General features: G+C 46.4%; 1 pseudogene; it reads right to left on the reverse strand.

Moving 5' to 3' along the window:
- LOC116979415 overlaps positions 1-18149 on the reverse strand; it is a 66128-nt pseudogene extending 47979 nt beyond the window's left edge.
- Between the last annotated feature and the right edge of the window lie 5075 nt (positions 18150-23224).

Raw genomic sequence — 23224 nt, forward strand, 5'->3', positions numbered from 1 at the left:
TCCCCAAACATTAGGAGCAACATTATGCCCCTGTCCCACTTAGGAAACCTGAACGGAAACCTCTGGAGACTTTGCGCCCCACCCAAGGTTTCCGTGCGGTTCCCGGAGGTTTTTGTCAGTCTCCCTACCTGCTTCCACTACCTGCAACCTCCGGCAACCACCTGCAACCTCCGGGAACCGCACGGATCACTTGCCTCTAGATCACTTGCTACTACAAGATTGCAGGCAGTAAGTGCGGGGAGAGTGTGGGGTTTTGACAAGAAAAGCTGGATGAAACATGATCAGGCCTAATGCTGATCTTATACTCAGCCATGTACTTACCATCCCTGTTATCCATCACTCCACAGGCAAGTTGGAGTCTCTGTGTCACACCTTCCATATCAACAATACAACATCACAAAGTACAAGAAACAATTGTTCAAGCTGAGGAAAATGAGCCCACCGCCGTGGTCCAGCCCCTCCTGAAAAACCTAACCTAGACCCCACCTTGCCCAGCAACTACAGACCTATTTCCAAACTGCCTTTCCTTTCAAAAGTCCTTGAAAAGGAAATTTTAAGTCAACTTATGCCTTACCTTCACCAAAATGCCATCCTTGAAACTTTCCAATCAGGTTTCAGGACCCACCACAGCACAGAGTCTGCCTTGTTGAAGGTACATAACGACCTGCTTCTCACCATTGACTCCGGCGACTGTGCAATCCTGCTCCTTCTCAACCTCAGCGCAGAATTTGATACAGTCGTCCACACCATCCTAATTGACCGTTTCCGGTACGGGGTTGGTATTGATGGTACTGCCCTGAGCTAGTTCGTCTCCTACCTCAAAGATAGGAGTTTCTCTACAAACATAGGCAACTCTTTCTCCTCCCCAGCTAGCCTTTGCTGTGGGGTTCCACAAAGCTCCATCCTCAGTATAGTCCTAAGTACTTATAGAAACTTACAAAATTCTTAAGGGGTTGGACAGGCTAGATGCAGGAAGATTGTTCCCGATGTTGGGGAAGTCCAGAACAAGGGGTCACAGTTTAAGGATAAGGGGGAAATCTTTAGGACCGAGATGAGGAAAACATTTTTCACACAGAGAGTGGTGAATCTCTGGAATTCTCTGCCACAGAAGGTAGTTGAGGCCAGTTCATTGGCTATATTTAAGAGGGAGTTAGATGTGGCCCTTGTGGCTAAAGGGATCAGGGGGTATGGAGAGAAGGCACGTACGGGATACTGAGTAGGATGATCAGCAATGATCATATTGAATGGCGGTGCAGGCTCGAAGGGCCGAATGGCCTACTCCTGCACCTAATTTCTATGTTTCGATCCTAGGCCCCATTCTCTTCTCCCTGTATATGCTCCCCTTAGGCCAAGTCATTCAAAGGCACGACATTTCCTTCCACTGCTATGCAGACGATACACAACTCTATCTCCCCCTAAAACCCAACAACCGATCTAATCTACTCAGCTTTATCCACTGCCTCGAGGATATAAAGTGCTGGATGGCCCAGAACTCCAACTAAATGAGAGTAAGTCTGAGGTCATCCTACTCGGCCCCTCGGACTCAATCAAAACGATAGCAGGCAGCCTTGGAAGCCTTACCCCACTACTCAAACCTCACGTCAAAAACCTTGGCGTGATATTTGACTCTGCATTGAAATTTGACAAACAAGTCAATGCCGTGGTAAAAGCTAGCTTCTTCCAGCTTCGGACGATAGCTAAAATAAAACAATTCCTCCAATTTGACGACCTCGAAAAGATCATCCACTCATTTATCTCCTCCCGCCTTGTTTACTGCAACTCCCTTTACACTGACATTAGCCAATCATCCATGTCCCGCCTGCAATTGGTCCAAAACGCTTGACGGGCACCTGAAAAAGGGACCACATCACCCCGATCCTGGCCTCTCTCCACTGGTTCCATGTGCGGTTCTGAATCAATTTTAAGCTCCTTCTTTATGTATACAAAGCCCTTAACGGGCTCGCCCCCACCTACATCAAAAATCTGCTAACCCACCACACCACCTCCAGGTCCCTCAGATCGGCCGACTTGGGGTTACTGACCATCCCGCGGTCTAGGCATAAGCTCAGGGGCGACCGCGCTTTTGCGGTTGCAGCTCCTCGACTATGGAACAGCATCCCTCTTCCCATCAGAACTGCCCCCTCCATCAACTCCTTTAAGTCTAGACTTGAAACCTATTTCTACTCTCAAGCCTTTCTTGAGGTCCTCTGAGGGACGCTGTATATATGTATTTATGTATGTATTGTTGATCTATGTACCACTGTTTGTAGCACGTTAGTACCTGCACCAATGTAAAGCACTTTGGTCAACAAGAGTTGTTTTTAAATGTACTATAGAAATAAAATTGACTTGACTTGTCTTGACCTGATAACTAAATCTTCTTCACCACCTTGCTTGTGTTATTGGTGATGTGGACAGTGACGTCTATGGGTTTGTTCTGGTAGTACATCTGCACAACAAATGTAGCTTGCATTTCCTAGCAATTCTCCATGCTGCTCTGAACCTAATGGTTGGAGGTGTCCAGCACATTAGAAAATGCAAATTAAATTATGGAGTTAATGGGTGGCATATTCAAGCACATGAGACCCTAACGGTGCTGGGCACCGTCAATGCTGAGATGGTTCCACTAGCAGGAGGATTACAAACAAAATTAGGAGCCAATCTTTAAACACTGAGGACAATAGACAATAGGTGCAGGAGTAGGCCATTCGGCCCTTCGAGCCAGCACCAAAATTCAATGTGATCATGGCTGATCATCATTTATTGGTGGTGCTGGCTCGAAGAGCCGAATGGCCTACTCCTGCACCTATTGTTTATTGTCTGTTGTCTATAGTCCTCAGTGTTTAAACTATGTACATCTATTATTTCAGAGGGTAATGAATCTCTGGAATTCTCTGTCTTAGGGTGGTAGAGGCCAGATCATTAGATATATTTAAGGTGGAGCTAGATGGATGTTAGAAAGATTGAGAAATAGAAGTAGGGTTTTATGTTTAGGTTTATTATGGACATGTACAGTAAAAAGCTTTATTTGACATGCTCTCCTACTAAATCAGATAATACTATGCACAAATACAAAGTGAGACTACAGTACCCGGGGACATGAAGAGTAGTTGATGGCAGTACAGATCAGCGATGATGGTGTTGACAGGTGGGGCAAAAATGAGTGAGACTGAAGAAGTAAGGATCTACACGTGAATGCGAGGAACCTAAAGCCCCTGTCCCACTTAGGAAACCTGAACGGAAACCTCTGGTGACCTTGCACCCCACCCAAGGTTTCCGTGAGGTTCCCGGAGGTTTTGGTCACTCTCCCTAATGGTCGAAAGTGTTTTCCGCGTAGTCAAGGCTTCTTTTATGTTCCTGCGATTATTTCAACAAATTCAAAACTGGCCTTGACTATAAATAGGTTGTCGTTTGGTCAAAGCCAGTGGAGTGGGGTCGCTATTTACTTACAGGCAGTCGAAGGCCTTCTCCTTCGCTGCCCGGCCATTTTGATTGGCTCATTGGAGTTTTCAGCAAAGATCCTATAGGATCTTTGGTTTTCAGGACCTAGAAGATTCGCCGGAAGGTAAAATGCTCGCTAACTTTATTAAACTTCTTAAAACTGTCTCAACGCCTTCTCCTCCCCCCCCCCCTTCTCTTCCATTCTCCCCCCTTCTCTCCCCTTCTATCTCCCCCCATCTCTCCCCTTCGTTCCCCTTCTCTCCCCTTCTCCCCCCTTCTCTCTCCCCTTCTCTGTCCTTCTCTCCCCTTCTCTGTCCTTCTCTCCCCTTCTTTCCCCTTCTCTCCCTCCCTCCCGCACTTAACAGGCACTGAAGGACAGAGAGACCTTTGTGACGGAAGGAACTGCAGATGCTGGTTGAAATCGAAGGTAGACACAAAATGCTGGAGTAACTCAGCGGGTCAGGCAGCATCTCTGGAGAAAAAGGATTGGGGACGTTTCGGGTCAAGACCCTTCTTCAGACTGAAAGTACAGGTGGGTGTGTGTGTGGGGGAGGGGGGGGGGGTGTGAAGAGCTAAAGGCGAGAAAGGACCAGGACCAATCAGGGCTGGCCACAGATGACCTCAGGCAGGGTGGTGCCTGGTTGGTCCATTGTTGGTTAGGGGAGGTGTCATCTCAAGAGAAACAATGTGGAGAACTGTGGAACTAGTTACGTGACCAGGGCAGAGGAAGGGGGCAAGGAGAGAGGGGGGGGGGGGGGGCGTAAGAGGAAGATACTTAAAATGAGAACATTCAATATTCATACTGCTGGATTGTAATCGGCCCAAGCAAAATATGAGATTCTGTTTCTCCAATTTGTGGGTGGCCACACTCTGACAATGGAGGAGACCCAGGACAGAGAGGTCAGAATGGGAATGTGAAGACAAGTTGACAGGTGGATGGTTGGATAAAGACAGAGTGGGAAGGTGTGAGACAAAAGGATTGAAGAGTTGTAAAATGTGAAGCTAGAGGAAAGTATTTAGATGAAAGGGAGCGGGGAGGGAAGAAATAGGTGCAAGACCAGCAGGGACACGGGGGAGAGAGGGGGGTGGGGGGGCAGAAACGGCCCACATTCCAAAGACGTGCAGGTTTGTAGGTTAACTGGTTTCTGTAAAATTGTCCCTAGTATGTGTGATAGAATTGGTATACAGATGATAGTTGGCGGCGTGGACTCGGTGGGCTGATGGGCCCGTTTCCACACTGTATCTCCAAAGTAAACCAAAGCCAGGTCGAATTCTTGTCTTCTTTGACAGAGCCATAGATAATGAAAATAGAGAGGTAATGGACCAGCTATTTAAATCTTTAGTTATGCTATAGTTGGCACACTGTGCAGTATACTGCCCCACTATTGGAAGGAAATGATGATATAGAGAAGATTCACCAGGATGTTAGCTTGGATGGAGGGAGACTAGATAAACTGGGTTTGTTTTCCTTGGAGCAGAGAAGACTGAGGGAGACCTGACTGAGGTTCTCAAAATAATGATGAGCATAGAAACGACACAGAGGGGAGTAGATGTTTTACTTCACAGGAGTGTCTATGATCATGAGGCATAAGTTTAAGGTAAAGGATGAGAGAAAGGCATTAGAGTAATAGAGTCCTCCAACACTCCAAAAACAGGTTTGTAGGTTCATTGGCTTGGGAGCATTGAATGCAGGTTAAAGGTGAAAGGAGGTGTCTCACCTGAATGGATTGCTGGGGTCCCTTGGTGGATGTGAGGGAGGAGGCATAGGGGCAGGTGTTACATCTCCACTGGTTGCAGGGGAAAGTACCTAGAGTGCGGGTGGTTGGGGTGGGAAGCGATGAGCAAACCAAGACGTTGTGGAGGAAGCAGTTCCTGCTGAAAGCGAAAAAGGGTGGGAATAGCATCTTTACAGGAGGCAGGGTTTGATGAAGTGTAGTCCACAGTAACTGTGGGAGTCCGTGGCAAATTAGTCAGTAATAGTCAGTGGATACTGGTGGTTCAATCACTGCATGCTTTTAACTTTCAATGAAGTACAAAGTTTTCAAGAGAGAGCTAGATTTAGCTCAGGGCAAACGGAATCAAGCGGTATGGGGATAAAGCAGGAACAGGGTACTGATTTTAGATGATCAGCCATGATTATATTGAATGGCGGTGCTGGTTCAAAGGGGTGAATGGCCTATTCCTGCACTTATTTTTCTATGTTTCTTTAACACAAGTAGACAGACTGGTAAAGAAGACATATGTCATAAGGTCATAGGTCATAGGTCAAGTGAATTAGGTAATTTGGCCCATCAAGCCTACTCCACCAATCAATCATGGCTGATCTATCTCTCCCTCCTAACCCCATTCTCCTGCCTTCTCCCCATAACCTCTGACACCCATACTAATCAAGAATCTATCTATTTCTGCCTTCAAAATATCCATTGACCTGGCCCTCACATCCTTCTGTGGCAAATAATCCCACAGATTCACCACCCTCTGACTAAAGAAATGATGTAAACATGCCTTCATCAGTCGAGACATTGAGTCCAAGAGTCGGGAAGTCACGTTGCAGCTTCATAACGTTTTGGTGAAGCCACATTTGGAGTATTGTGTGCAGTCCTGGTCATCTCATTACAGGAAGGATGTGGTGGGTTTGGAGTTGGTACAACGTAGGTTCATCAGGATGCTGCTTCTATTAGAGGTTGTTAGCTATAAGAATAGATTGGACAAACTTGGATTGCTTTCTCTGGAGGCTGAGGGGAAGCCTAATAAAACGGATAACATTATGAGATGCATAGAGTAGACATTCATAATCACTTTCCCAGGTTGAAAATGTCAATGCTAGGGGGCATGTTTTTCAAGTGAGAGAGGGAAAGTTTGAAGGAGAAGGAGATATGTGCGTGAAATGTGCCATCGGGGGTTGGTGATGGAAGCAGATATGACAGTGGCGTTTAACAGGCTTTTAGGAATGGTGGGTTAAAGGTCATGTACAGGCTGGGAGGATTAGTTTAATTTAACATCATGTTTGGGACAGACATTGTGGGCCAAAAGGCCTGTTCCTGTGCTGTACTGTTGATTGTACTTCAGGCAGGTGTGTAAGTACAGATATACTTGATGTGCCAACAGACTTGCTCTGCTCTGTACAACTCTGTGACTTCATAGGTACACAAAAATGCTGGGGAAACTCAGCGGGTGCAGCAGCATCTATGGGGCGAAGGAAATAGGTAACGTTTCGGGCCGAAACGTTACCTATTTCCTTCGCCCCATAGATGCTGCTGCACCCGCTGAGTTTCTCCAGCATTTTTGTGTAGCTTCGATTTTCCAGCATCTGCAGTTCCTTCTTGAAAACTCTGTGACTTCATGTTTAGCTGTCTTCTAGGTCCTCTGTACATTTTAAGGATTAGTTTCATCATTTATTACATTCACATTAATATCAATGTTATTTCCAGTATGTGCTTACAACGCACATCAACGCATTATCTTTCATTGTTTTACACATTGTATTTTCAGATTTTATATAACATTTTTACAAAAGTATTTTCATCGAGGCTTGAATGTATTTAGGATTACATGCATTCACCAAGGCTTGTAGGACTCAGGGAAGTCTGCAAATATCACAGGGATTATTACTTAGTGAAAGATCATCCACTACTATCGTCCATCCACTGATTGGATTAAATGGGATTATTCAATGCTCTGCTTTAGGGCTTTTGTAAAAAAATAATTACATTTTCTAAAAAAAATTACAGTGAAATCTTTTTTTCGCTGTTCAACTTTGTTCCTGAGCCAGACGGTGATTTTGTGTTATACAACGTTTGGGGATGAGATTGTGAGACAAGATAAACAAAATGGACACAAAGTGCTGGAGTAATTCAGCCTTTGTACACTTGAGGTGCTCCTGCATTGGTACCGCCTGCCCTTCTTGTAGGGAGAGTATATGGTATGACAACTGCAAAGCATTTGTCGTCAGGAACACCAGCTACTGAACACACTGAAAAGCCCGCGAAAGAACCCTATCGTGTGCCAGTCCCGACCTATGACGAGGGTTCAGCGTACACTGTTCAACCACTAGATGCCGCTACATGACCACCCCCCCCCCCCCAGAACCAGAGGAAAGAAAACGAGCGGGAGTCTGAATAAGGCGGCCGGACCATGTGGACACAGGACCAGTGAACAAAGGCACAACAGGCAAAGGTGGGTGCGGGAGGGACGGCGGACGATCTCTACGGCGGGGCTGGGCCACCAACACTGGGCGATCAACAACGAGATAAGCAGGTTTAAGATGTGCTATCAAAACGACAGCACCCCCCCCCCCATTTTTTGTAATCCGGATTTTAAAACCCGGTGAAATCTCCGCTTTCCGCGAGACAGTGGGGGTGGGACTGATGATCGAGGACGCCAATTGGACAAGAGGGACGTCGGTCAGGAGGCAATGGGGGCAGCACAGACCTGCGCCTCATCCACAGCCAGGATCGATCACGGCTTTCCGGCACTGTCCCGTCTCCACCTGAGTGCCCCCGCCCGGGGTTGGCCAGAGACGTTGGGAGTCAGACGGGCGAGATGCCCCCAGGCCCACAGCCAGCGCAGAGAAGCAGCGCTAAACCCAGCTCAACTCTGCCTGTCCCGCCTTGCGGGAAATATGGCCCAGGCTTACAGTCAGTGCGGAGAAGCAGTGCTGGTGTCCCGTCAGTCCAGGCAGGACTGTAGGTTAACCCGGCGAGACAGGCAGAGTTGAGCTGCATTTAGCGCTGGATTGAGCCTCCGAAGCCTCACGTGTGTGTGAGTATGCGCATGCGCGCGCAGCTGCCAAGAAATTGTGTGTCCCCTGTCCCTCGGTAGCGATTTCCGTGCCTGAGCAGGATCTCGTCGTAGTCCCATTGTGCGGCGGACAGGGCTGAATAGTCGATTCCCGGAGCTAAAACAAGAACGGCATTGATGGCAGTGTGGGATAAGGCGTCGGAGACCTGGTTCCCCGCCACGTGTTGGATACAGGTGGTATTCTCCGAAATGGAAGCCAAAGGTAGCTGTTGTCGTGCGGACCAGGGATCGGACACTGTAACGAAGGCGAAGGTAAGGGGTTTGTGATCTATAAAAGCCGTGAAGGGTCTGTCCTCCAGGAAGTAGCGGAAATGACGGACAGCCAGGTAGAGGGCCAGGAGCTCGCGATCGAACGCACTGTATTTTTCCTTGGGGGATGCGCAGATGTTGGCTGAAAAAGGCAAGAGGCTGCCAGTGACCATGAATGAGTTGTTCAAGGACCCCCCCCCCCCCCGACAGCGGTGTCAGAAACATCCACGGTGAGAGGCATTGGCCCTCGGATGAGCATTGTTGAGTTTGTTGAGTTTGTCAGCGCCTCCTTTGCACTGTCGAAAGCGACTGTGTTTTCAGCATCCCACACCAGGTCTCGCTGTTTGCCTGCCAGACACTAAAACAATCCGGGCCGCGTATTGAAACGGTGGTATACATTGATCATACCAACGAACTTGTGGAGACCCTTCACTGTGGCTAACCGGGGAAACTGTCGAATGGCCTCCAGCTTGGCGGGGAGCGGGGTTGCACCATGTTGGGTGACGTAATGGCCGAGAAAGGTAATCGCGTCATGGCCAAACTGGCATTCGGCTGGATTAATGGCGAGGCCATGGTCACTGTGGCAATGGCACAGCAACCGGAGGTGTTCGCAGTGCTCTTGGCGAGAGCGACTGGTGACCAGAATGTTATCGAGGTAGATGAATACAAAATCCAACCCCCGGCCGACCATGTCCATAAGTCGCTGAAAGGCTTGGGCGGCGTTTCTGAGGCCAAAAGGCATGCGCAGAAATTCAAATAGTCTGAAAGGGTAATAATGGTGGTCGTGGGCACGTCATCCGGGTGGACAGGGATCTGCTGCTAACCGCACACTGGATCAATTTTGGAAAAGTATTTTGCCCCGTCCAAATGGGTCTTGTTTGTGAGGCACAGTGTATTGGTCGGCTGTCGTGGCATTGTTGAGGCAGCGGTAGTCCCTGCACGGTCTCCAGCCGCCGGACGCTTTGGGGACCATATGGAGTGGGGAGGCCCATGGGCTGTCGGAGCGCCGTACAATACCCACCTCTTCCATTTTCTGGAATTCCTCCTTGTCGGGAGCCTGTGTGCCCATGCGTGGAGCGGTGGGCCGGTGGTGGGAATGTGGTGTACGACGTCGTGTTTGGGTTTGGCCGATTTGACCTGAGGAGTCAGAATATCGGGGAAATCGGCCAGAATTTGTGTGTATCGGAGAAATCGGCCCCTAACAATGGTTGGGGGATGTCGGTGATGGTGAACGGCCACGTGAAATGGCAGGAGCAGAAATCAAGGGGAACTGTACCGACAACATATGTCCGGATGGGGCCGCCATTGATGGCGGTCAGGGCAGGGCCTCACTTACCGGAATGGGTGTCGATTCCGGATGGGCGTAATATGCTGATCTCTGCTCCCGTGTCGACAAGGAATCGGAGCCCGGAACGACGGCCCCAGATGTAGAGGCGATGTTTCTGGCCGACCGCGATATCGTCTACTGCCGATCGGCCAAAGCTTTTCCCGGATGCGAGTGGGGAGAATGGCATTGGCGGGCCTCCACACCCCAGCGTTGGTGGCAGTAACACCACAGACGCTTACCGGTATCCGCTGCTGCCAGTTATGTCGCTGTGTTGTCGGTGGAAGGTGGAAACGGCCGTCGAGACCGTCGCGGAGCTGTAGACACCCGGCTGATGGAAGCACCATCCTGCTGTTTGGCTTCCCACAGCACGTCCGATCTTTCGACTAGTTACTGGGGGTCGGTGAAGTCGCTACTGGCGAGGTGCAAACGGATATCATCCGGCATAAGTTTGAGGAATGCCTGCTCAAAGAGCAGACAATTCCATCAGTGAGAGCATTTCGCTCATTAGTGCTGACGGCCCCCCACTTAAGGTCCTTGGAGATGATGGTTCCCAGGAACTTAAAATACTCCACAGATGTGACTGTGGTGTTGTTGATGGTGAGTGGGGTGAGGGTAAGGGGAGCTCTCCTAAGGTCTACAATCAATTCCACTGTCTTAAGAGCATTGAGCTCCAGGTTGTTGCTATGGCACCAGACGCCAACTGTGTCACTTCCTGTCTGTAGGCAGATTCCTCCCCATCCTGGATCAGTCCAATCAGGGTTGTGTCTTCTGCAAACTTGAGAAGCTTGACTGAGGTGTCTGTGGAGGTGCAGTCTTTGGTGTAGAGAGAGTAGAGGAGAGGAGAGGGTACGCAGCCTTGCGGTGCTCCTATGCTGAGTATTTTCGGGTCCGAGATGTGCTTTCCCAGCCCCACATGCTGCTTCCTGTCTGTCGGGAAGCTGGTGATCCACTGACAGAGGGGTTCAGGCACAGTCGACTCGGAATGTTTGTAGTGTAGTAGCTCTGACACAATGGTGTTGAATGCAGAGCTAAAATCAACAAACAGGATCCTCGCATGGGTCCCCTGGCGGTCTAGGTGCTGTAGGATGAAGTGCAGGCCCAGGTTGACTGCATCATCCACAGATCTATTGGCCCGATATGCAAACTGCATAGGATCCAGCAGAGGGATTGTGATATTTTTCAGCTTGGCCAGCACAAGCCTTTCGAGTGTCTTCATGACTACAGAGGTCAGTGTGACAGGCCTGTAGTCATTAAGACAAGTAATCCTTGCCTTTTTGGGTACAGGGACAATAGTGGAGACTTTGAAGCAGGCAGGGACAGTACATGTTTGCAGGGACTGGTTAAAAATGTCGGTATAGACCAGTGCCAGCTGTTTGGCACAGAGTTTAAGAGTAGAGGGGGAAACATTGTCCGGTCCTGGAGATTTCTGGCTTTTTGTCTTCTGAATAGCCTCTCCACCTCCTCTATTTTTATTGTTGATATTATAAACTATATTATAGATACAAAATAAACAAGTTATGTTCTTGTACTCTTACATGGGTATGACCCCACATAAAACAATCCCCCCCCCCCCTCCTTCTTGATTGCATTATAATAACTGGGGAAAAATTAATACTAAGATTTTGGAAAAACCTAACAATTAAAATGTGGATTACAGAAATGTCTGAGACTTGGAAAAAATTAGACTTGTCTTAATTGACAAATCAGAACTATTTGCTAAAAGATGGTCTCCATTTATTCATTTTTTAAAGAGGTAAATTGGTTCAACACAGAAACTGGACTGAAACCTGACCTCAGGATTGGATGAATAACTACACCTTATAACCTACGAACCTATCTCCAAAATTGTTATTGGTGAAATTTTCTTTGTTTTTCTTGTTTTTTTTTCCTTTTTTTTATCCCTCCCTCTCTATTAGTTTATAGACCTTTCTTTTCCGTTCTATCTTTAAAAAATTCTATAAAAAGAACAGAAGCTTTGTACGAATGTAATTGATAAACAAACCGTGTTGCCATTATGTGTACACATAATACTGTTGTTGGGGGGACGTTCATGCTGAGCTCTATAATGTGTTGTATCATTTTTCTTTTTTTTTAATTTTTCTATGGATGTATGGAAACTTAATTATTTCTTCTATGTAAAGCACTTTGGTTTCAACGCGAGTTGATTTAAACGTGCTATAGAAATAAAATGTACTTACCTACTTACGCCTCTAATAAAAATATATTTAAAAAAAAACTATATTATAAATACACAATAAACAAGTTATGCATTATTGTACTCTTACATGGGTATGACCTCACATAAAACAATTCCCCCCCCCCCCCTCCTTCCTTCCCAACCTCAGCCTCACGGGCCTTAGAGTACCCCTAGTTCCTAAAACCCATTTCCATCACTAAACTAAACTAAACTAAATTAAACAGGGCAACAGAGTTGCAGCTGTTCCACACAGACACAATGGTTTGGGTATGGTAATGGGAGTTATGCCATGTATTGGAACTGACCTCTTTGCCAAGTGTAGCCTCCAGTTGCAGCGGTTTGTCTGACATCAGGAACTGGCGAGTTGTTTCCACTCTGGGTTGCAACAAGCTTTCCTCCAGAGCTTACTGTACCTTGCGGGATGATCAGCCGCACTGAATTCCTAACGTGTAAAGCATAACCATGCAGCAATGAAACTAATCACCTCTGCTGTACATTATCCATAGCCCTTCCACTCCCTGCATATTTATGTGCCTATATAAAACACCCCCCAAATAAAACATACCAAGAAACATTAAAACAAACATTTTAGCCACTCTGAAAATAACAAAAAAAGTCGAAATAACACGCGGGCTGCTGGTGAGGCTGCCACCCGGTGGTCAAGACTTTCCAGAGATGCTGCCTGACCTGCTGAGTTACTCCAGCACATTGTGTCTTTTTTTGCACTCATATTCCTTCCTTACTTCGCTTGTCTCCTTACCTTACAGGCTGCAGCCTTCTTTTCATACTTGCCCTATATCCACCCATCTGGTGATCCAAACTCCCCTCACCTATCATTGCCAGTCCTTGTTCTGCCCCCACCTCTTTCTCCGCCCACTACAATTAGTCTGAAGAAGGGTTCTGACCAGAGACATCACATAGCCATGTATTCCAGAGAAGCTGTCTGACCCACTGAGTTACTACAATATGTTGTGTTTTACTTTGTAAACCAGCATCTGTAGTTCATCGTGTTGAAGCATCCTGAGAGGGGCTAGCAGAGTAGATGGTGAAAGGTTGTAGTGCCTGGCCAGAGTGTCCAGAGCAGCATTGTGGTAGAGTTGCTCCTTACAGCGCCAGAGACCCAAGTTCGATCCTGACTACAGGTGCGGTCTGTACAGAGTGTGTAGGTTTTCTCTGTGACCACGTGGGTTTTCTCTAGTGGCTCTGGTTTCCTCCTGCACTGCAAAAATGTGCAAGTTTGTAGGTTGATTGGCATCGGTGAAATTGTAAATTGTCCCTAGTATGTAGGATGGTGTTAGTGTAGGGGTGATCACTGGTCGGCGTGGACTCGGTGGGACAAAGAGCCAGTTTCCATGCTGTAACTCTAAAGTCGAAAGACTTGGTTATTTTGGATAGAGGCAAGCAGACATTCCATGAAAAGTAGAAGGTGGATTTTGGAACTCTCCACCCCAGAAGGCAATGGATGTTCTGTCATTGACATTTGTTGAGGCTGATAATAGTTTAAATGCAGGCAAAAAAAAGTGGTCAAATAAAAATCTGCTCAAGTAGCCCTCAGCACCAAGAGACTCAGAAGGTTTTGAATACAGCCACTGGCTGCTGCTCTGCCCAGGATATCGGTTGCATTGTGTTATGTTAGTGACATGACTCCTGGCAAAGTCCCGATTTGGCAGATAATGCGTTGCAGTGCCCTTACTTCCCCCCCTCCCATTCTCCCTTTCATATCAGTTACCAGCGGTGGAAACAGCAGATAGATTTTTAGACGCTAAAACAATGTGTTGGGGGTGACAAAGGACCAAGAGCTCAGGTACGGAGCCGTGCATGACCCTGATGCACTCTGATGAATCGTACTGCTACTGCTGTGTCCATACCTGCTCCCGTGCTCTTGCAACTGTTGATTTTTAACATGTCCATTCGTTAGAAATTGGGGCAGATGAGGGCCAGAGCTGATGACTTGCCAGAACCTCTGTTACACCATCACTCAAGGTCAATATTTACTCCAATCCCACTTCATCTTTCCTTCCCAACCCCCCCCCCCCCCCCCCCCTCCCTCCCTTCCGGGCCACTGGGTGAGAATGTTGTTATTGTTCTTCTTATAAAAAAACAATTTTCAAAAATCAAACTCCGGAATAATACCAAATGTGCTTGATGTTTCAGATATTGGAGAGTAGTTCTGATACCTAAGCTTGCTTGCTCTGGTTTTGAATGTCATGCACCAGGCACCCATGTGACGTGGACTTGTTTTTGAGGGAAGGGGCTAACGTGTGCAGAATGCACCACATGAGTACCACATTTTAGATTACCCTGCATCTGACGCAGTTTGCGGCATTGGATTAATGTAGGTGGGCTGATGTCAAACTATGTCTCCCTGTGCTTTTGCACTAAAGACATTTCAGCACAGGGTCATGCTCCTGGCCGATGCACACATTTGTGTTAAAAGCTGTTGATGTCAGCGCCTTGCTTCAGGATGCTGCTTGCCTGCGGTGTGAGCCTTTGAGTCATCGTGCTCTGTGTTGCGTATGCTCCCTGCCCACTTCCTCCCTGGTGAACAGTACTTTGTGGAATAGGGGGCAGAATTAGTTTAACCATATTTGCATTTTGGCAACAAGGATTGAATAATGCACACACGCTTCCACACGGTGTAGGCTAGTGTCTAATAGTAAAGGCCAGAGGCCTTCAATGCTATCATCAATCTGTCACTGAAGTCAAGGGGTAGATACACTTCTGCACAGAAGAAGCAAGAGCAGCTGATGTTTAAGGCTCACTTTGTTTGAAGAGCCTCTGTTCTTATCTCCAGATTTATCCCACCAGCTGGTGGTGCCCTTGTTCTTTGCTGATCTGCTCAATGAAAGAAAGATTCCCACTCTCCCTGGTGCCAGAGGCTGGATTTCCCATAGTTCTCAGTTGATGTACTTTCACACATCCAGCAGACAGCTAATCTTCCATCACACAGCTATAGTGTGGCTCTGGGCTAATTTGCCACTGTGGATTGCGGTCAACACACTGTTTGGAATTGACCCGAAGAAATACACATGGCTGAGCCTCTTGTGTTGGCATCGAGCAGGAGATGCAGTTTGATTTAGTTTAGTTTAGAGATACCGTGCAGAAATAGGCCCTTCGGCCCACCTAGTCCGTGTCGACCAACAATCCCCACACACTAGCACTATCCTACACACACTAGGGACAATTTACAATTTTACCATGCCAGTTAACCTACAAACTTGTACGTCTTTGGAGTGTGGGAGGAAACTGGAGCACCCAGAGAAAACCCATGCAGGTCACGGGGAGAACGTACAAACTCTGTACAGACAGCACCCATAGTCAGGATCGAGCCTGGGTCTCTGGCGCCGTAAGGCAGCAACTCTACCGCTGCACCACCGTGCCGTTCTGTACATGGAAGTTTGCTGTTTTACCACATTCTTCACCCCCTTCCCATGTTAATGTGGGAAAAGCACCTACACCATTCAATCTGATCGTTGACAAGAGGCACACTTACCTTTCCATGGACTTCTGGGCCTGGTTGTATGGTAACTGAACAGGTTGGGCTAGGTGGCATTTGTAAAGATATTAATAACTTCAAGAGAAAGAAAGTTATAACGCAACCTCGGAAATAAGTTGGTTGTGATAAAAGGTCAGTTTAATCAATTGGTATCCATTTGCTTAATTCAGTGTCTCCATATGAGCATCGCTGGTAAAGCCATATTTGTTACCAATAAATAATTGCCATTGAGAAAGTGTGGGAGGCATCTGCTTAAAACATTGGAGGGAATTCCAGCATTGACATCCTACCGTGTAGAAGGAATGAGGATATGCTTTAGAATCAGGATGCAAGGTGTCAGGGAGGGGAGCGTCGGCTGGTGGCATTCCCATGCACCTACTGCCTCTAACCTTCTGGTGGTGTCGTTGGGGATGGGGATTTATGAGGTGCTGTCTCAGTCTTTACTATAAACCAATGTCCCATCATAAGGAGAAGCTCACGAAGCAAAACTTGTCTTCATCAGGAAAAAGAAGATCAAAATGCCCTTCACTAAAAGAACAAAACTGGCAAGCAATCTCTCCTTTATTCTACACGGGAGTGTAGAATAAACTGAAATGATGTAAGTCACTCCGTTATAAATGATGTGCTTCAATAGATTTGAGCAGGTTACATAACACGGAGCAGGATAGCACAGGAATGGGCCCTTCGGCCCACAACGTTTATGCGTTTCCCCAGCAATTTTGTGTACCTTTGATGCAAAGTTAAACTGATCTCATTTCTCTTCGTTCCATATCCCTCTATTCCTTGCACTTCCATGTGCCTAACTAAAAGCCTCTTGAATGCCACTATCATATCTGCCTCCACCACCACCCCTGGCAATGTTCCAAGCCCCCACCAGTCACCGTGTAAAAAACTTGCCCCACACATCTCCATTAAGCTTACCCCCTCTCACCTTATTGACATGCCTAGTGTTGGATATTTCCACCCTGGGAAAAAGGGTCTCACTGTCTATCTATGCCTCTCATGATGTTGCATCATTCCATCAAGTCTCCCCTCAACCTCCGACATTCCAGAGAAAACACTCAAAGTTTATTCATACTCCCTTTGTAGCTGAAACCTTCTAATCCAGGCAGCATTCTGGTAAACCTCTGCGCTCTTTCCAAAGCATATCTTTCCTTTAATGGGGCAAACAAAAATGCAAAATAGTCTAAATGTGGCCTATCCTAAGTCTTACAGACTTAAATGTTATACATAATGTGGGGAGAGTGAATACAGAGCCTGTGACAAAATACTGAATGTATTGACGAAGGCTGAATAGGAGCAGAATTGGTGAATGGCTCACTAGTAAAAGATCAAAGGGGAGACATCATCCAATATTCTCTCTGGATCTCTTGAAAGGGTCAAGAACTTCAAATTCCTGGGGGTGCACATCTCTGAAGATCTTTCCTGGTCCGAGAACACTAACGCAATTATCAAAAAAGCTCATCAGCGCCTCTACTTCCTGAGAAGATTACGGAGAGTCGGATTGTCAAGGAAGACTCTCTCTAACTTCTACAGGTGCACAGTCGAGAGCATGCTGACCGGTTGCATCATGGCTTGGTTCGGAAATTTGAGCGCCCTGGAGAGGAAAAGACTACAAAAAGTAGTAAACACTGCCCAGTCCATCATCGGCTCTGACCTTCCTTCCATCGAGGGGATTTATCGCAGTCGCTGCCTCAAAAAGGCTGGCAGTATCATCAAAGACCCACACCATCCTGGCCACACACTCATCTCCCTGCTACCTTCAGGTAGAAGGTACAGGAGCCTGACGACTGCAACAACCAGGTTCAGGAATAGCTACTTCCCCTCAGCCATCAGGCTATTAAACCTGGCTCGGACAAAACTCTGATTATTAGCAACCACTTTCTGTTATTTGCACTACCAGTTTATTTATTCATGTGTGTATATATTTATATCATGGTATATGGACACATTTAACTGTTTTGTAGTAAATGCCTACTATTTTCTGTGTGCTTAAGCAAAGCAAGAATTTCATTGTCCTATACAGGGACACATGACAATAAACTCACTTGAACTTGAACTTGAACTTGATCAGCCACTATGACGTTTTAATGAAGAAATCTTCCTGGTCCATAAGCAATAGAACAGATGAAAGGCAATGAGAATCTTTGGATGTAAAGGGTAAAGGATTGTAGCACTGTTTTGTCAGGGGAAGCAGAATTCTGAACCACAACAATTGTCCTCCCCCCCCCGCCCCTCAATTCCATGAGCCAACAATCATAGTGGTGACCCTGCTCCATGTTTGCACTCCCACGAGCAAAGCTTGTCCGACCTCAGGCGCTTCCTAACCTGTGTTTCAATAACTATTCCGACCACTTGTACTTAAAGAGCCCACCTCAAAGCAAAAAGGGTAGCAGTTATCTCTCAGTTTCTTATTCAGTTTCTCCTGCAATGGAGTCAGTTGCTTCTTGTTTTCTGGAAGTGATGGATAGAGTTGGATGGCGTCAGTGTAGATATCCTTCCAGGAAACTCAGGCCCATGACGTCCAAATCTTCACATCCATATCGGAATGCACACGTCAATGGGAGTTGAGAGAGATTGGTAAACAAGTACACTAACAATATTTTATGGTGATACCAAATGTGAACAGCATGTTCCATTCATACTTTCATGTAGCGTGTCACAGTGGGGCAGCTGGTAGAGTTGCTGCCTCACAGCGCCGGAGACCAGAGTTTAATCCAGACCACAGGTGTTGTTCATGTGCTGCTTGTTCATTCTCCCTGTCATTGCAAGGGTAGTCATTGAGTTCTCTGGTTTCTTTCCATATCCCAAAGACATGGGGGTTTAGTCATAGAATCATAGAGTGATACAGCGTGGAATCAGGCCCTCCGGCCCTACGTGTCCACACCGGCCAACATATCCCAGCTACACTAGTCCCATGCCTGCCTGCGCTTGGTCCATATCCCTCCAAACCTGTCCTATCCATGCACCTGTCTAACTGTTTCTTAAACATTGGCAGTCATGTTACTGAAAAAAGTAACTCATGCTTTGAATTGAGTTATAAAACAAGTCCATGGAATCGAATGACCTCCTGTTCCTATTATCTAAAACTTTCAAACTTGGATTGCTATTGAAGGGACTACAGTATCACCAAGTCATCATAGTCATGAATTGCTCTGCCTATATCCGCTAACTTACTTTGTCCAAGTAACAATACTGATCTCATAAATGATCCATTCATTCTGGAGTCTCAATTCCTGAAAGGTTCTCTAAAAGAAATGCAAGTTCCCTTTTTTTTTTTAACCACTCACTTTATCTGCTGTCATTTGGTGGCACTGCAGCTGTTACAGTAACAATGTTACAAAATTTTGAGATTTTAAAAATCAAGTCTGCAATTTATCTCATCAGATAAAGCGTAAAAAGAAGTTTAATTTGACACCTAATTCACTTTCATATCTTCAGTATTAAAAACGTTATGTCCATTTTCATACTCGGACATTAGCATCTTGTTCCCTATTGCTTTTCCCTTGACTTAACACAAAAGCTGTGATCGAGGACAGTCAAAAGCCCATAACTTTCTTAAAAATTAAGAGAACTGAATGAAATTATCAGTTATTATAGATTGAAGCATTCTGAAACAAATATAATACATCTTACTTGGATGACCTGAAATTAAAGCATATAATAGTAAGATTAAACGAGAACTTACCAGTTTGAAGTTTGATCTTTATTTTATGAGGAGTAACGTTGAGGGACTACGTGAAGACCCCGTCCAGTACGCATGCGTGTCAATCTTCAAAGCACCGGTGTGAAATCACAGAAAACAGTTGTTGAACTGAACATAGTAAGATAAGAGAACCATAATACCAGTTGAATTTTATGATAGAGGGCTGGGAGCGGAGGGCACGTAACTCCTCAACGTTACTCCTCATAAAATACAGATCAAACTTCAAACTGGTAAGTTCTCATTTAATCTTACTATTTTACTTCGGAGTCACCTGTGACTACGTGAAGATTTTAAAGCTCTGTGATTTCATGCCGTGGAACCGAGTCCAGGCGTCATACACTGCATCAGTAGGCCAATGATGAGTGAACATTAAGAATGCATTTAGACATGACATAGATATAGACATGTTGATGCTATTAATGAATAATAGTGGCAATAGTAACCTCCCTCAACCTGGAGGAAGTATGAACCATACCTAACATAGAATTGGCAAATACCCCCGATCTGGCAATAGGTTTATTCTGAATATTTGGACAGATCAATAGTTTGACCATCCTGCAACTGCTAGGATGTGGTCCATCTCTGCAGCTGAGGTATAGCGGTCCTGGTGGAGTGAGACTCAATGTAATGTACACTCCTGTATATGCCAGACCTATATAACCATCTGGAGAAGGTTCGTAGTGATTCTTTCTAACAAGATTTTATGTAACTAATAATATTGCTGTCAGTCTATAAGGCTCTTAGGAATCTTGACATACTGGTGTAAATGCGTGATCACACGCAACCCAAGGTCCATGGGATATGCAACTCTAGTTTGGTCTGTGTCCCTGTCTAATCTGCTTGATTAATCATAAACAAAACATGTTATTATAGCCCGCAGATATGATCATCCTATCCAGTGTAGCAATGACTGGACCCGTAGCGCTGTACTCAGTGCCATGGCATAACCACTAGTACGTGAGTATGACCATGGGCAGGGATGTTGCTGGTGCCCATCGGTGAAGTGACGTAGTACAATGTTAACAACCCATATCTCTGCGTCCCTAAACCTGGGAGGTTTTAAGCTGGCGATACCTTCATTCTCTGGATATCAGAGGGTGACCGGACAGAGTGGTTTATGTACTCATCAGCCAAATGATTAGGAGGTACCTAAGGCACAGTAATGGAATAGTAACTTAATTTTAATGTGTCAGTCATCCGTGCCGAGTTAAACGTAAGAAAGCATAAACAATGCTTCCCATCTCCTATGCAGATTGCTGCTATTTGGTGCTATCCCTGCAGTCTGTAGTGAGCACTCTTAACGCTTATGGTTTGACAACCCAAGCCGCAGAAACGATCTCTCAGAGTCTGTAAGTCTATGATTGATTATATCATGCAGAGGATGGTTTCAACATCACAACTGAACCAGCATCTTTTTATCCGGGATTAACCATGTAAGGTTTTATGTTCATTCTTCGCCTCAGCAGGAGCCATAGGTGTATAACCCAGGCAGGCACTATGAAACCCGGAAGCGGGAATCTTGCTGAATTTTGCAAACCAGTCTATTGAGGCCAAATGGAGGAAGACATAAAATAAATTCCTTCCTAGTGTAGCGAGAATGCACCCTTCGCCACTGTATGCCTCGTTCACTGTTGATTGAAACTGGATGCAAGCAACTCAATAGTTAGTGTTCTATCAATCCACATTGTCATTAAATACTTTGTGATCACACATTCATTCTGTGTTGTCATTGATTTTGCATAATAATACACCAGTGCTAAATGTGGTTTGGTAAAACTATCACCGGATACTTTGATTTGATTGTACCTTTGTGATTAACATATACCACCACCAAAGTGTATCACCTTGGACTTGTGCATGCTGTATATGCATATCCACACACCCTTTAATGCACAGAATGCACCTGGTGTCCATTGGCAGTTGATACCATGACTGAACACTTGATAACTCATGCTAATCCCATCTGCCTCCGTAACCTAGAGATGGTATTAGTAAATTACCCATCTTTGGGCAATAGCATCAGTTTGGAAATGACTGAAGATTTACGGATAAGAGGTTTTTGTGGAGCAAAGCTGTCCATCATTGTGACTTTGATTGTTTCAGCTAAAAATAGCAGAGGTCTAATTTTTTGTCTCAGAGCTGATCCCAGACAAATAAATGGATGATTGTATCCCAATAATCAATAGTTTCAGTTGGTATCAACTTAATTTAAATTTAACTGGACGGGTGAGAACCAATTCCTCAAATATAGCTATGTGGCTGATAAGGCTAATTTAGTAAAATACAGTATGTTCAATATCATCCAGATTGGCCATGCTACTTATTTGTTAGCTCTGTGCAGCCGAAGCACTGATAGTAGTGATTTGGTAAATAATCTGGAAACTGGAGTTAGCCCATTGTAACGCTCTGAGTGAATCGTTGCCTCATCCAGTTAAATTTCAAATATCTTCAACCCTGTGAGCAGAAATGATCACATGGAAGTTATTCAGAAAAGTCTATACTGCACATGCGGGTTGAGGCTGTTGACAATGATCAGTCCACATCCCATTCTTGTGAGCCTTGTCTTGAAAGGCAACTCCAACCATACCTGTGTGCAGTATAAACTAATCTAGTGTTATCCCAAACCAGTGTAAATATTCAAGCCAGTTTAATATTACCAACTTGTATCCGTGACAGGAGACATCATCGATGAGGTTCCATAACTTTATCCGAATGGGAGGACTTATGCAACCCGACCAGGAGCTGCCTCAAACATGTGTGCATGATTTTACATCTGCTCCTGGAGGTAGAGGAGCTCGCGTACGAGGTTGGCGCATCTTCCAGGAAGGCCGTTCTGGGCTGTGGCCTAAAAAAGACCTTTGTCCTGGTTGTACGGCCTTCAAGCTTTCACCAGCTTCAGTTCATCGTGGTTTGCTGGTGGGTGCGTAGGGGTGCTGCCGTCGAAGATGTGAGGTCTTGCGTGATGATGTGGCCTTCCTGAACCCGACGGCCACTCGTCGAGCTCCTGCTGCTGGTAGTGTTGTTCCTGCACCCCCTGCACACATGTGGTTTCTTCAGCCAAACCCCTGTCTTCAGAGTCAGCCCAGACGTGACTCCTAATGCACCCCTCTGTTTGGGAGTTGCATTATGCAGCCCTCAATAAGGTGCTGCTATGGGCGTCCCAGGACCCCCTGGTGACTAGGCTCCATATACTGGAGCATGTCACTATTGGAGCTTCTGATCCATCAACCGCTCCATGCGGGATATGCGATTACAGTTGCTCCCGCCGGCGTCCATTCCTGTAACATATTCTCACAAAATAGCACAAAACGACCTTCGAGTAAGGAATTTACCTGCATGTCCTTTTAAAACCTTCTGCCGTGGGGCAACGCTCCTCCCGAGCCTGGTCTCGTGGTCGTGGTTTGTTACAGCTGGGGTTCCTCTGTGGCCCTTGTAGAAATACTTCCATTGCAGGTTATTTCTCCCCCGAGCTTTTTCTCCGTGGTCCCTTATAACAGAGCTTCTCCACGGTGTTCTCCAGTTGGGGCTTTCTTTCCCCCCAATCTGGGTATCCCCGCAGTAACTGCAGCCGGGATATCCCCGCGGTCCCTATCAAATGGATAGCCGTGATTTACAAAGTCGGGGGGGTTATCCTGCTTCGGGGGGGGGGGGGATATATGAATCCGCTGGTTTAACTGCCAGCGGCACAGTACTTACTGCCGTTCGCTCCTCGCATCCCGCAGTCTACGGAGCGGGTTCACAGGTCGCTCCCCGTATTCCACGGTCTCCGGAGCGGCTGTCCCGGTGTCCCCGGCACCAATATGAAGCCGCTGGCACCAACGCCTGCGGCTCGAAGGCGAATCCACTGCCATCCGCTCCCCGCGGTCTCCGGAGCAGCTGTCCCGGTGTCCCCGGCACCAATATGAAGCCGCTGGCTCCACAGCCAGCGGCTCGAAGGCGAATCCGCCGCTGTCCGCTCCCCGCTTCCTGCGGTCTCCCGAGCGGGTTCTCCACCAATATAAAGCCGCT

The sequence above is a fragment of the Amblyraja radiata genome, chromosome 12 (assembly GCF_010909765.2).
Source record: "Amblyraja radiata isolate CabotCenter1 chromosome 12, sAmbRad1.1.pri, whole genome shotgun sequence".
In the NCBI taxonomy this organism is placed as follows: Eukaryota; Metazoa; Chordata; class Chondrichthyes; order Rajiformes; family Rajidae; genus Amblyraja; species Amblyraja radiata.